Source organism: Bacillus rossius, chromosome 11 (genome assembly GCF_032445375.1).
Source record: "Bacillus rossius redtenbacheri isolate Brsri chromosome 11, Brsri_v3, whole genome shotgun sequence".
Classification (NCBI taxonomy): Eukaryota; Metazoa; Arthropoda; class Insecta; order Phasmatodea; family Bacillidae; genus Bacillus; species Bacillus rossius.
Window position 1 is genome coordinate 7,502,098 of NC_086338.1, and position 16,097 is coordinate 7,518,194.

The 16,097-nt window shown below is 40.7% G+C and overlaps 1 long non-coding RNA gene across 1 annotated transcript; it reads left to right on the plus strand.

The window, feature by feature from the left end:
• The first annotated feature begins 1,457 nt into the window (after positions 1 to 1,457).
• Positions 1,458 to 9,655, plus strand: LOC134536618 (uncharacterized). The gene is made up of 2 exons (XR_010075824.1): positions 1,458 to 2,604; positions 9,583 to 9,655. It is a non-coding gene; the product is annotated as an uncharacterized LOC134536618 (long non-coding RNA).
• The last annotated feature ends 6,442 nt before the right edge of the window (positions 9,656 to 16,097 follow it).

The following is a 16,097-nucleotide window of genomic DNA, read 5'->3' on the forward strand; positions in this document are numbered from 1 at the left end:
AGTCTTATAATGTTTGTGTTTAATTACATTTTAAACTTAATTTAGTTTTTTTAATTTTAATTTTATAAATGATATTTACTTTAAATTTTGTATTATATTCCATTAAGCACACAATTCTATTTTTCGTTTGGCTTCAGTCAAAGCCTTCCATTTCTTCGCCGGATGTTCTGTGCTAGCATAAGAGGTTTTAGTAACGCCCGCCTGTCCGCCGTGTCCCGGCGTGCTGTCCACGTGATTGTCAGCAGTGGCTTGCAGTTTTCCTCGCTTCTTCACGTGATTTCATATAAAAAAACTGTACTCTAGACCATTTTTTTTCCTGGAGCATTTTTTTTAGTACCGTCCACGCAACCTGGTGGCAGTTCGGTAAGCTTCCGATGCTCCATTGTTTTATAATTACTTACCCGCTTCGTCCGTTGTTCTCGGCATTCGACAAGATGGCTCCAGTTAGTGATGGTGTTTGATTCATGTACTTATTCCCACCATAGTTTTTTTTTTTAGACATTTCACTTAGGATTTGTAGAAGTGGTGTTTTTATTAGTTTTAAAAGATGACGTGAAGTTCAATGTAAATTTCTTCTGCCTCCGATTTCGGTAAGTCACGAGAAAGCATGAGAGAGAGAGTTTTTTTGTTGTTGCCTTTTTTTATTTAATTTTTGTTTCTCTGCAACCTTATGTTGCAGGAAGGTTAACGTTTTGGATCCTCTTCAAGTTCTTTACGTTTTGGGTTATTCTTTAACCTACCTTCTAAAATTATGAATTGAATCTACATCCTGTCGGCCCGGAAAGCACGGTTCTGCGCCGGCTGCTGTACAAGTTTTCGTCTTGAACATGTCACGGATATTTCTCATCTTCAGCCAAGTCCGTTCCTTTTTTTTAAAGAATTTTTATTATTGCTTGTCGTCCAAACGTTTTGTCACCTAACGCTTACAAATGAAAAAGACTTTAGTCGCCTAATGTTGGGCAAATGATTTTAATTACCTAATGTTTCCAAAAAGACTTTAATTACTTAAATGAAGTAATTTTGTATAATGTTTTGTTTTGTTCCTGAAGAAGTTTTTAATCTACATTTAAAGATATAGACTCAATTAGTAAAATCTTAATTATGGATATAACATGATATTTAAATTTGTTATAAAAACTAAATAACTAATATAAAGTATTTTTTTTTAACATTATAAGCCGGTAATTTGGGTGCACCCTAGGTTTACTATTGATAACAAACATTCCATTTTAATGATAATTTTATGACTTTTGTTTACCTCTTCAGATGAGTCATTGTTTTTTGTTTAGTTTAAATGTATTTTCTAATTAAATATATCACCACTAATAGATGAAGATACGTATGTAGTTATCATTTATTGAACAAAGTTCCTCTGGACTTACGTAATTATAATTGATGAGGTGTATTCTGTTGTGAGGCTGATTTATCCTGACACGTTTCCAGTTAAGCATTTTACAAATAATTTTATAATATCAATATTTATTTCATTATAATTTGGTAGCAGTAACAGTCAAATCAAAATCAACTAATAATAATAAAAACAACCAGTTGTCACACTTTCCCCTCCCCAATCCACCTTTACCCTTCCTCACCAACTTCCCCTTCCTAACCACCCCCATCTCCCACCGTCCCCCTCGCACCACCAGCGCACTCTGCCGTGTATTGTTCCCGGCCTATATAACCTCGGCACCCAGGCTATTTGCCGCAGTCTTCCGGTTGTTTGTCACGAAGGCTGTCACTTGGGGCTGGCGTCGCATTGGTATGTATTCGGCTGTGAAACTTAATTTCTGTAATTTTCAGTAATTAGTATGTTTTCTTGTTCTTGCTTGCGCGTTGTGGCCGCGGTTTCACTTTTGGATTTTCGCCATGTTTAGTAATGTTCGTAATCTCTCTTGGACCCTTGAGGTCGGTGCTTAATTGGATTCTTTGCCTCAGCTTCTTTTGCTCACGCCGAGTACTACCGGTAGCTTATCTAACAGGTTTTTTCTGCAGTTGTATATGGGCATGCCATGATGGCTTTGGACACTTCTTGTCAAGCCGCGTCGTAACATTAATTGTAAGTGTAATTTCTTTCTTTTTTTCTTGTTGTTGCCTAGCGGCCCATATGATTGTGCTACGTTAAACGCGTCGTCAGCTTGCCCCATTTATCGCACCATTGTTTTAACTTGTATTCCCACGGGAATCAAATTATTATATGCATATTATATGCATTGTTACTAATAAATTGGCTTGCTTGTTATTTCACATTTTTGTGACTATTTCTTGCAGCACGAGCGCACCACTGTCGTGGTCGTATTGCAACGAACCCTTGTTGTTTGTGTTGATTTTCAGTTTAAGTTGTAGGTGCGGCTACAACTTCTGCGCTACTCTGCTTCGGCAGTGGTTTTGCTGTGTTTTGATTGTTTTTTCATGACCATGAGCGGCTCGGGAGTCAGCTGGATCTACCAGCTTTACCAAGATGAGCTGATACGGTATCTCGAGGAGAACCAGCTGCCTGCATCAGCGAGCGACACCGTGGCTTACATGCGCGCCCGGCTCGTTTAATTCATCCGCGAGGTCATTGACGTCTCGTCTGGTGTTACGACGGCGCAGCCCACACTGGAAGTAAGTCCGGCTCCCGATTCCTTTCCTCAACAATTGTTTTTCTCTGTTCTAAAATTCCTTCCTGTGTTGAGTGGTAGTGAGCCTAGGCTTATTCTAGATTTTTTTCTATACAGGCTTAGCTCCTCGCAAAATTGAATTTGGTGTCAGCTGGCGCCTTTATGAAAGCTCTACAGTGAGTGAGTGAGATTGTGGGGGCACGTCGGCAGCTAAGGCCATTAGCACCCACAGATTTGTATATTGTAAGCAGAACAAAGAACGACAGTTAAAATTGCCCCACAAGGAAAATGACAACGACCAGGGAAACAGATAAAAACTGGTAAAAATTCCCCACAGGGGAAAAACCAACATTCAAATAAAAACAGTTAAAAAGTCCCACCAGGGGAAAGACGAGCAAATACAAAAGGGTAAAAAGTCCCGACAGGGGTAAGAACAACAAGCAAATAAAAACCTTAAAATTCCCCCACAGAGGGAGTAACAACGACAAATGAAAAGGTTTAAAATAATGTCACCACAGTTCAATAGCTCGATAAAATAAAACCAGTTAAAAGACCCCACAGGGAAACAAACACGTTAAAACCGAAAACCTTTCCCACAGGGGAAAAGCAACAATCAAGTAAAAACAGAGACATAGCTACACAAGCAGTATGTTCAGAATAAAAGGCGACTAGAAGTAAAATTACATGGACATCACAACACATAAAAAAGGCTCACAGTACGCAAGAAGTGGAGTACACCGCTCAATGGTGAGCTCCCCTCACCGAGCAATCCTGAAAGGGTAAAAGGAAGGTGAAAAGTAGAGCGGGCCTGGTGATAATGCGGGCACTCGAGAAGGATGTGGAGTACAGTCAGGGGAATGCCGCGGTGGTTCCCCCTGCAGTAGGTACCGGTGAGTAAGGCTGGTGTGGCCTGTGAGTAAGGCTGGTGTGGCCTATTCGTAGTTTGGTCATGATCGTGTCCTCCCTGCGAGTGAGATGGTCGGCGAAGCAATGGTGGCGTGGTGTCTCGCAGATGGAGCGGAGCTTCTTGGTCAGAGGGAGGGAATGTCACTCCCTCTGCCAGGCAGTCCAAACAATCTCCCGGGCAGCCAGCAAAACATCGCATACAGGGACACGGTGTATGCTAGGCGGTAGTCCACAAGCTTCCTTTGCTGCTCGATCTGCAGCTTCGTTGCCAGGTATGCCTACATGCCCAGGTACCCACAGGAACTCAACTCGAGTACCCCTGAGTTCCACGTCGCGCAGTTTCTGGCGAATAAGGGGAAGAACAGGGTGCGTAGTCGAGCCAGACTGGAGTGCCGACATTGCGCTCATAGAGTCGGAGCACACCAGATACCGACGGTGTGTGCCTCCAGCGATATAACCCAGGGCCTTTAAAATGGCGTAGAGTTCGGATGTTAGGACACTACAAATAGGGTGTAGCCCAAACAAATAACTCTCCTGGCCGTAAATAAAAGAACACCCGACATTTATATCCGAGCAGGACCCGTCCCTGTACAGGCAGTAAAATCCACAGAAGTTGTCACACAGAAGGTCTTGAAAAATTGCTCTGTACACAAAGGGTGGTGAAGACGGCTTCGCCCATCTCACCAGGACGAGGTGTACCACAGGCTCCCGTTGCACCCAGTTTTGCTCATGTTGGACAGGTGGTAGCATGTTATGCGGAAGCGCTGTATTTGCCCAAGCAGCGTGTGCTCGAACACACGCCGGCCTGGTAACACGTTGTTTCGCTGCATACAGCGCTAAACAAGGGCGGTGCAGAAACGACATATGGTGGGGATGTGAGGGGTCTGAACGGACACGCGCTCCATACGAGAGTAGTAGGAGGTCTCGCCTATACTGCAGTGGCAGTTCACCAGCTTCGGCATGGAGGCTCACGACCGGGCTGGTTCGGAATGCACCGGTAGCGATGTGGAGACCAGCATGGTGAACGCTTGCCAACTGCTTCAACACAGACGGCCGTGCCGAGGAGTATGCCACACATCCGTAGTCGAGCTTACTCCGGATCAGAGCGTGATATAAACGAAGCAGGGTCATTCGGTCCGCGCCCCAGTCTCGACTACTCACCAATTTAAGGAGGTTGAGCCCTTTGCCACAACGAACTTTCAGGTCTTTAATGTGAGGCAACCAAGTCAGTTTGTGATTAAACATGAGCCCCAGAAATTTTACCGAACTAGAGACCGGTAGTACTGAGCCATATAGTTGAATCGCAGGGGCAGGGAAGAGACTGCGCTGTCGGGAGAAATGCATCACCTGAGTCTTGGCATGGGAAAACCTTTAGCCTTTAGAGTCCGCCCAGCTCTCCAGCTGCCGCATCACAAGCTGGATTTGTCGCTCAGCCATGGCGAACGTGACTGAGCGGCAAAAGATAGCCAAATCATCCACGTACAAAGCGCATTGCACTGGAGGGCGGACGGCAGATACAATGCTGTTGATGGCCACTGCAAAGAGGGTGACGCTCAGTACACTTCCCTGTGGGACACCGTTCTCCTGTACGTACACACGGGAGAGAGTAGTGCCAATACGAACCTGAAAGAAACTGTGTTGCATAAAATGTGAGATAAAAAGAGGGAGATAGCCTCGAAGGCCCCAGTCATACAGTTGTTGAAGAATACTAAACCGCCATGTTGTGTCGTAAGCCTTTTCAAGGTCAAAGAAGACAGCGATAACGTGCTGTCTGTGAAGGAAGGCGTCCTGTACCAGTGCTTCCAAGCCCACAAGGTGGTCGACAGTCCAGCGATTACGCCTGAAGCCACATTGGAGAGGTGAGAGGAGCCGCCACGCCTCAAGGTAATACACCAGGCGGTAATTCACCATACAAACTGTAGCATTGAAATTGGGTTATTTACATGAACTGATTTGATGTGCCCAAAATGTAAAATCATTACTGTTGTGTGTTCTTTAGGTACAGAAAAGAATGGTATAGAAATTCTTCAGGCATCAGCTAAAGGTACAGCCACGTTCCTTTCATTCATGGACCAACTGTTTGATAGTGTCAATGGCAGTTCAGTTAAGGCGGACAAACCCTTACGCTCAGCCTTGACCAAAGATTCATCACATTGGAAATTTTGGGATAACGCACTTCCAGTTCTTCGGTCAATGAAATTCCTTGATAAGAAAGGTAATATGACAGTCCCAGTGTGTGTCAAAAATTCGATTTTGACTATCACAAACATCAAGTACTTGTGGTCCAAGCTGCAAAAACAAGGTTTCAGGTTCTTGTGTTTAAGATCCTTAAAACAAGATCCTGTTGAAAATTTTTTTGGCTCGATTTGTGCTCATGGATTGCAAAACAACAATCCAACATCTCATGCTTTTTGTAATTCATTCAAAGCATTAGTAATCAACAACTTTATGGGTGCACATTCAGAAGCCTTTAACTGTGAAGAGGATAATTCTGTGGGAGATTTGGACAATCTAGAAAGTTTATTGAAGGTAACTCCATTCCAGAACAAGTTCAAGTTCCAAATTTTACATTCAAAGAAGCCCCTACAGTTTTTGCTACAAAGTTTTCATCAGCAGTTAGGGTGTATGTGTCTGGATATGTTGCTAAGAAAATTCTGCAGACAACCAAAGCTTGTGCTACGTGTAAGGCCAATTTACTCAGTACCGAAGAGTTTATACAGTTTATGCACTTATCGAAGCACGTGCATATTCAAAAGATATTTTATGTAAGCCCAACACAAAGTTTACCTTGTTATTCAACAACATTTTGAGCGTGGCAGAGAAGCATCTGCCAAGTATAGTCTATAAGTATGCTGTTGGCAAAGTATTGAAAGAAATCATTGCAGAAAATGTTGGTTTTGACCACTTAACATGTAGTGTACACAATGTTAAAATTCTAATGTTAAACTTAGTTGTTAAAATGCTTGTGTTTTGCTACTGCAGAAATATCAATCATATGTTGACTGGAGCTGACACTGTTGTAAAGACGTCTGATCCAATCAAACTTTTGGCACAGGTCAAGTTTACACAATCAAGGAAAAAGAAGTTGTTTTCTTTCAATATGTTTAAGTGCATTTGTTTTCTGAGGATTCATAACCTTTACACTGTAATGCTGAAAATGCTTTTATAAAATTGCCAAAATATGAACATACAGTAACAGATTTTGATATGATATCTGTGTTCCACAATGTGACAAATTGTGAGTTCTTTCACCAGTTTAAAATGTCAATTGGCTGGTATCTATAGTGTTAAGGGTGGCTTAAATATTTGACAGTGAGAAGAACCCTAAAAATTTTGAAAGCCATGACTTTTTTATGAGTACGATACCTACATTGCTTTTAAATTGTGCAATAAAAAGAATTTTTGAATCACAAATTCTTATACTGTGTAAAATTGTTTTAATTGATAATGTTACTTAGTGAGAGTTCTTACAGTGTATAACAACCCAAGATAAAACCTTTCCTCTTTAATAAACAGTTCAAGTAACAATTTATTATTTTGTAAGTTTGTAAAGGTTATCGGTTAGGTTGTTGTAGCATTATGTAAATAAGTTGTATATTATTTTATGTGATGCAGGTTATATAAACATAATTAACTTTTACTTAATACTTCATAGCTACCGTTGCTTACTTGATACTGTAAAAGCTCCTTTTATTAAGTTTTACCTGAAGAAGTATGTATGTTCGTGGTAAAAACATGTTAGTTGCTATTTTTAATTATTTTTTGTAAATCAAGTTTTCAGGCTTACATTATTTTAAACTCTTCTACTGGGAATGTACATTTCACCTTATAAGCAGTCAGTGTTGACTAAGTTGGCTTGGGTTTTTTTTTAATAGCACATCATTTATTATTATGTATTAGGGGATTCAATGTGCAAGCCTCAGCCATGTATGGATTATGTGAAAAAAGAATTAAAAGCACACCCATCTTGTTCAACGATTTTCCAGGTTTGCTCTAACAAAGTAATTACAAAAATAATTTTATTATCAGCTTAATTTAATTTTGTCGCATGTGTATTATATGTAATTTATTAATTATTTAAAAAAAGAATGTTGTAAGTGTACAATTATAATTCAACATAGTTATTCAGTTAAAGAATTGTGAATAAACCTGCTGTTCATGTCAAAATCTACTTGTACAGTAGTGGGGATTGCAATACTTATGCTCCATGTTATTTTTGCTGACATGTGGCTAATAGTAAATGCAATTCAATATCAATAAAGAGGGGCAGATTGCTTTATTTTGTGGGCAAACATACTGTTTGCATAGCCAAGTAATGGTTTGATGTTGCATAAGTATCAGGGTCATTGGAGGTGAATGCGAGAGGAAATAGTGAGATAGAGAAGCGATAGCACACATTTGATGGGAAACAGAAGTATCTTGGAAAATTACTGGTTTGCAGCAACATCCAACATGTTTCCCAATTTTGAAAAATCCAGATTACAACCCGTTACTTAGGTGAGAGGCAAGTTATTTATCTCTTAACCATCATGCCTCTTTGCTATAATATGACAGATGGGGTGAACACCATGAGCAGTCAATTAGTGTCAAGACTTATTGTTTAGGCTCTTATAGGTAGAATTATCAAGAATATAATTGTGACAGCCTGCCAACATTTTGTCTTGAATAAAGAATGCTTAACAACAGTCTGTCAGTGCCACTCACTGCAGTAAAGATTTCTTATGTAAGATGTAATTCAGTGTACCTGCCTGCAAGCACTTGAACAATTAAACTTGGTTAGCTTCCTGTTATCAAAATTCTTGTAGCATCCTTACTTCAAACACCATGAAAACATTATGAATTAATGCCAATCAAAAAATATACTTTTTAAACGTTAAATTACATTTTGTTCCGTATCACGTATCCAAGTTAAGCCCATGATCCTGTGGTAAATAATGCTTGCTGTTTTAATTACGTCAACATATCCTGCACATAACGAAAACTTTGGATATAAGAATGAACAATGATCTTCCGTTGAATAAAAAAGATAATTTATTAAGTATATAAATTATGATCATAATTAATTTTTACACATGGGTTTTTCTATTTACCTATGTATGTATGTATGTATGTATTTATCGTACTACATTAAAAAAGCAAGCATCATGTACCACAGGGTAAAAATATTCAGGATCATGCCATCAGGATCAAGGGATAAATTTGGATACGTGATACGGAACTTTTACCAAGTTTCTAATAAATAGTTTATTGGTATCACATTTCCTAATGCACAATTTTTGACTTGACCTGCTAGGCAAGATTTATATTTTAGTTTCATTTTCAGATAATTTGAGATGCCATTATTAACAGAGCATGCTAAATGAGAATGCTGGAGTATGCCGCAGCAGTGTGGGACCAATACACGGCAGTACTTAAGAGGGAACTGGAGGGGGTGCAGAGGAGAGCAGCTAGGTGGGTGAAGGGCAAGTGGAGGAGAATGGACAGAGAAGGGAAGGGAGAGTACATTATTACAGAGATGATTTTGGGAATGGGATGGGATAGAAGGAGAAAGGAGAGACTAGTGAAGATGTATCAAGTGTTGAGTGGAGTGGGAGCATGGGGAGAACTGGGGAGACAAGTTAAAATGGGATTGCCTAGAAGTAGAAGGGAAAATACTAGAATGGTATTCAAAGAGAGGAGGAGGAGGACAGAAATGGGAAAGAACGCTGTGGTAGTGAGGACGGTAGGGGAATGGAATAGGCTGGAGGAGGAGTGGATGAGGGTTGGGAGTGTGAATCAGTTCAGAAGAAGAGTGCGGGGGAAGTAGGGGGAATGGGGAATGCTTGCCACCGGGTATTTCTTGCCCAAACACAGCTAGTAGTTATTATTATCAAAAATTGCATGATTCATTCTGTATGTTATATTTCTCCAAAGCCCATTTTATGCTTAATATGATACAGCAATTTCATACATATTGCACTCAGCAGTCCCTTTCATACAACTGAAGAGAATTTATTACAGTCAAATTATAGATATTTTTAAGTGAAAACTTTATTTTAATTAATTTTGTTTTGTATTAATTGTTTTGGTCTTTTAGAGCAAACACACCTTAATGTGAATTAAAATGGGTCGCAGAAAGTTTTCGGTGTGGACATATTTTGAAAAAGAAACTGATACATCTGCAGTATGTTTACTGTGTAAAAAGGTTTATCAACCAAAAAATAATACCTCAAATCTACATGAGGATTTAAACAGAAAACATATGACTGTCTCACAAGCAGCCCAATTGATAGAACATGTGGAAAACTTTAGTGTTGATGACCCAGATTCAGAACCAAGGAAGAAACTTTCGTACGATCAGGACAGCAGTGCGTTCAATATCAAATGTTTTATCACGGTTCCACTACCGACGTGTTCGCCACGAACATTACGTATTTTGAATCGTGTCGTGACGACACGCACTTTAGGCTTAAATGGGATTCCAAGGATCCCTTCGGTACCGTGAAACCAATAATTGCATATGACTGTACAAACCCAAATTGTGTAATCAAACTATGCCATCCGCAAGCGTATTTTCCGTGTTCGATTGATGAACTAAAGACATCAAAAATCAGTAATCGTAAATATCGCTACAGTGAACAGTGCGGTGGACTAAAACATTGTAGGTACATGTACCACGATGATTTAGGTTATTGTTCAAAGTTTGCGACACCTTGCTGTCGTGAACTGTGTCTCGTGGCCAGATCAAAACTATTGTGTGACGCATATTCATAGGCAATGCAAAAATCAACCATCAAATACTTTATAAATATTATTATTTTGATGTTGTATAGTTGATGCAGTGTATCTTTTTAATCAAAACATGAACGAAAAAAAATAGTCATGTTCTTTATAATTTATATTATTTTGTTTTTTGTATCTTTGTAAAAAACTTTGTAATCAAGAAATTTTTTTATAAATGTATATCTTCAAAAGTAAATTAAAATTCATATAATGTTTTTGATGTTAAAGTATGTATTAAAAAAAAACTTGTTAAACAAGTGAACATAAAAAAAACAAATCTACGTCTACTCGGCACGAAGAAGGTACTCGGTACGGGGGAGGGGGAATTGGGGCAAAAAACTAATATATGAGTGATGTATATATATGTATGTATGAAAAGCAGAGAAAATAAAATGGAAAAAAAATTTAATGTTTGTGATTTATCATAATAATAAATCCCCCAAGTCACTATACACACAAAACGTTATTTAAAAAAAAAAATTTAAAATCTCCTCATGTCTATACGTGGAAAAAAAAAATATCAGTTCATCATTATGCTTGAAAAAACATAGCAGTTCACCTTTATACTTGGAAATTTATAACAGTACATCTTTAACTTTGAAAAAAAAAATTAATTCTTTTCATCCTTATACTTGGAAAAAAATTACACATCTTTATACATACTTGTAAAAAAATTAATTCTTTTCATCTTTATACTAGTAAAGAAAATTAAAAGTTATTCTTTATAAAATAATTTTGTAATATATTGTTAGCACGTGGCGACCAGCACACGTGTCCTTGAAGGGACATCAGGTCTGTGCCCTCAGCGCCGTGTCCCACGCTCCGGCAAGCAACATGGAGGGGGAAGATGCACCTGCATGGACCAGGGGAGAGGAGGATATATTTTTGCAAAGTAAGATTCCACCACCTCCACCCTGCCACCACCGCTGCGGCCAGGGGACGCCAGGCCCCCACCACCATCACGGGCGCTGTGGAGGGGGGGTAAAAGTCGCCTCACTGCCCCGTCGACCGCGTAACAGTGCGGTCGCGCTTCTTGCACGCTCCCCGCATGATGCATATATACACGTACAGAAATAAAAAAAATACAATTTATTACATACAAAGATTTATTTGCACACAAAATATGTTTTACACACACAAGTATTTATTTAAAAAAAAACTCATTGTTTTAAAATATCCTTTTCATCAATCCACGAGTCAAACTCTGGTCCATGATGCAACCATCGTATTAAGACCTTACCCTTCTTACGCCGTAACACTTTTTCAACGAGAAAAGTATTTGGAAATTTAGTTTTCATAATCTCTTCTCCATAAAACGCCCCTGTTATACGTTTTCCTTTCAGATCCTCAAGAAAATAAGTACGTGGATACGTATTTTTTTGTTCTACATACACGAAATAATTCTCCAGTCCAATTCCCCTTGTAAGGCCTGTGAAAAATTCCGCGATTTTTCGAAATCCGCACAATGTCGCCGATATTCGCTTTTTTCTTTCACGAATCTAGTATATTCGTCTTGGAGTACACAGTTCGAAGCAGTCGATTATCCTTTACGTCCTTCGGCTTTGCACAGTAGAATTGTATTCTCGTACTAGTTTAGGAAGTAAACTCAGCCACTTGTAATTACCGTTCGCTGTAAAATTCCTATACAGTTTATTCTTCGTCGTACGAATCACACGTTCCGCCATTGATGCTTTGACACCGCTAAACGTAGAATAATGCTTAATGTCAAACTTTTTCATCAATGCCTTGAATGATGCATTGTAGAATTCTTTCCCGTCGTCCGTCTGCAGTAACGAAGCTCTTCGTTTATGTTTCAAAATATTCGCCATGGCACTCGTAAATTCCACAGCGGTTTTCCGTTTTAAGGGTCTAGCTCACAGGAACTTTGAATAGGTGTCTATGACTATGATAATGTACCTGTAGCCCTGTTTCACACGCAAATACTCAATCATCTCGATCAGGTCAGACTGCCAATTGTCGTCCAATCCTTTGATTTTTATTTTTCGACGTGGATAATTACGTCTTGCGGGTTTATGCAACTCGCCCGCAATGGCAAACTTTGACATGACCACTATTCAATATATCCCGCTTCCCGTAATTCTTCAAGTATGGAAGTTATTTCGTTGCAGTGTGAATTATTTCCCACGCTCTGAGATGCCTGTAGCAGTCTAAGACGATCAAAAAACTCGTTCGGTTCGTCCCAATATACATAGTCCAATTTTCTACCAGTGTCGATTTTATAAAGTCCGACCCCTTCGATGTCTAAGAAAAGACTAGCTATCAAAGGATACTTCTCATGTTCATAATCTTTGAAACGACCCGTTTTCGGGTCATTTTTTGCGTAAACGGCGTTGGAAGCATCTAGCAATCTTCTATATTTTCGCAAATCCACCTCTGAATATCGCCGCAGTTTTTTACGAAACAAAAGTTCGCATAATCCGCGAGTAAGTTTTATCACCTCTTTGCCACATTCAATATTATCGCCGGACACGAAATGAACCTCCTTCGAACCAAGGACCCATTTACTACCTCGTTTATGCACGCCATACGTTGCATCGCTGTTTCGAGGCACAGAGGAGGCCAGGTACTCGCTAGCGAGAGGACCGACACAAACTTCGTCTTCGCTAGTAGATACGTTGGAATCGTCTGTTAATTGTAGACTTCGCTTTCGTTTGCCCGCGGACGTAGTTGACGGCTCCTCTTTTACCTCGATTTTAGTCGGTTTCTCGTTTTCGACGCCCCCTCGCCTGGCTATGAAGCTATCCAGACGGGCACTCAAGGGCTTCAATTTTTCCTCTCTTCGAAACTCGTCGCATAATCTGTGTTGCTTGGCGAGCAAGTACTTTGTTCGTATGGCCTCGATGACATCGTGCAGTTGCTTAGCCAAATCGGTTTTAACATCCACAATTTTTTTCTTATTTCGAAGCACCTTTAGACACCAGACGTGAATTCAGTTTTGACAGAAGCGACTTTAGGTCGTCACGTCTTTGTGCATTCGAAACTTCGATCATGTCGTGAATTCGAGAATCCGAAGCTTCCACGCGCTGGTCTATGGCTACGAGGTACACTATTATTTCGTCCTTTGCGCGTTTTATTTCTTGACCGAGTAGCGAAATGTATTTACGTATTTCATCATCGTGTTTCACGGTGCATAGTTCGGTACGCGGAGATCGACTGCTGCGTCCAAATTTAGAAATGATATGATTCATGTTTGACGATAAACTGATCGAAACCCTGTCTGTACCTGCCCTTATATAGAGGCCAGTCTTTGACTATAACTTGAAATCCGTGTTCTTCTTTCCAACACAAGGAGCACATGTCTTTGAATTCCTGAAACGACATGTCAGTGTTTACGTGATCGTCGTAAGCGTGGCGTAAATTAAGTTCGTCCATGCGAAACAAAACTATGACATTCGCATTATCACGCAGCAAATGTTTGGGTATTCCACCGTACGTCTGACACAGGTATACGAAGTCTACCCTGGCGTGTCTGCCCATGGAAAAGTACTCTTGTATTATGCCTTGCTTCTCACAAGCCACATCATCGAAAACAAACACGGAATTAGGCTTTGCTTCGTCGGTAGACACCACATCGGTATTATCGCTAAACGGAAAATACACCAGACCATCCACCGAGCGTAGAACAGCGGCCAAGCGCTGGTACTTTGGCTGTTGCAACGACTTCATTTACTTGTATTCCTTCTCGAACCGAAGACCGTTTGGCTCCTCCAGTAAACTCAGTAGAACGCACGATTTACCGCAGTTTGACGGTCTTGCTATGATGCAACGTACGGTTGACGGTAATAATATACCATGTCGTGATTCGCGACCGATAGTTTCATCGTCCTGCGTAATGCACACTGGCAAACAAACATCTTGCTTGACCACCTCCATCGTACTGACAAAAATCTTATAAGAGCAATCGTATTTATTGATTTTAGGTCAAATGCATGTAATGTCTCGAAGAGGCAGGAACAAACAAAACATTGGCGCGGGACTCGTAAACTCGCTGATAAACAATCTACCATTCGAGCTACACATTCCCGGCTACAGATTTTGCGGCCCCGGCACAAAACTAGCGAAAAGGTTAGCTCGCGGTGACATGGGCATTAATTCTCACGACGGAAAGTGCAAGCAGCACGATATCGCTTATTCATTAAGCAAGGATCTGGAATCTAGGCACAGAGCAATTCAGATATTGGCACAGGAAGCCGAAGATATAAGCAAATCGCCGGACGCGGGACTAGGAGAGAAAATCGCAGCGTGGGGCGTATCTAAATCATGAAGGCAAAGACGAAATTAGGAATGGGTGCTCGTCGCCGGACCAGGTCTCGCAAGACCAAGAAGCGCAAGATACAAAGAACCAATAAGAAAAAGGGCGGATTTTTACCGCTGTTGGTGCCCGCTATAGGTGCACAAGGCGGGATCACAGCAAATATCGCTAGAGCAGTCAACACTAGCAAGAACCAGCGAAAGCAGTTGGAGGAAGCACGTAGACATAATTCAAGCATGGAAGCCATTGCCATCGGTAAAAAAAACGGCGCGAGACTGTACTTACAACCTCACAAGGAAGGCCGAGGCATGAAAAAGAAACGTGTAAAGAGAAAATCCTAAGTTCCCTACCGAAACGACTGCGCACCAACGTAGATTTAATAAAGTACGCACGCAAACTTAAAATACCAAATTTCTGCGGCGTGTTTATGCGAGACACTTTGCCCAGAAAGCCAAAAACGCACGAAAGCGCCAAAATTAATATAGACACGTCGGCGGGTCGCAGCACGGACTGGGTGGCCTGTGTAAAGACGGGAAAAAAAACCACTTACTACGACAGTTTCGGTAATTTACGCCCTCCGCCCGAACTGCGACAGTACCTGGGTCGGACCACTACAATGTTTTACAATTACGAAACGGAACAGAGGCCTAATCAAACAATTTGCGGACACTTGTGCCTGAGATTTCTAACCAAATATGAAGTATGAAAAACAAGTATATTTTTTCTTATATAAAATAAACGTACAGTAGCGAAAATCAATCAGTCATGTCCGTAACACTCATATTGACAGGTCGTAGCTCGCAGCTACGAGCCACATTCTACCTGCCGCTGGACTTGAACGGAGAATGGAGCATCGGGCTCGTAGATTTTCAAACGTATAATGCCATACCTAATATTGACGAAGAAAACTGCAAAATGTGCCTCTTGAAAAGTGATGGAACAACAGCTTGGGAAGTTTCCATACCCACCGGCGCATACGAGCTGAGCGATATTACAAATTACATCAAGCAAGTCCTGTCTCCAAACACAATTTTCGAATTGCGAGATAATCCAAACACGCTACAGTGCGAACTTTACTGCAGTGAAAATGTCGACTTTACGAAACCCGGGACCATAGGTACCATGCTCGGATTCGAACCAAAAATATATGCAGCCAAGACCTTGCACGTCTCCACGCGACCTGTAAATATCATGTCGACAAATTTAATACGCATAAACTGTAATTTGGCAAGTGGAACGTACCTCAACGGAAGACTAAACAACATGCTACACGAGTTTTCGCCAACGGTTCCGCCCGGATATAAACTAGTCGAAGTACCACAAAGTATCATTTACGCCCCTGTGCTCGCCAAAACAGTACACGAAGTGGTAGTGGACATTGTCGATCAAAACGATAAACTAGTAAATTTTAGAAACGAAGAAATTACACTACGTTTACACTTGAAGCGATGGGACTGATATCAAGACCTATAAATCAAAGAAGCGACACGAACCCAGGACCAGTCTGTTGCGAGGCCGCGGTGCGCTAACACCTCTTAACGTTAAGTATCTCCGCA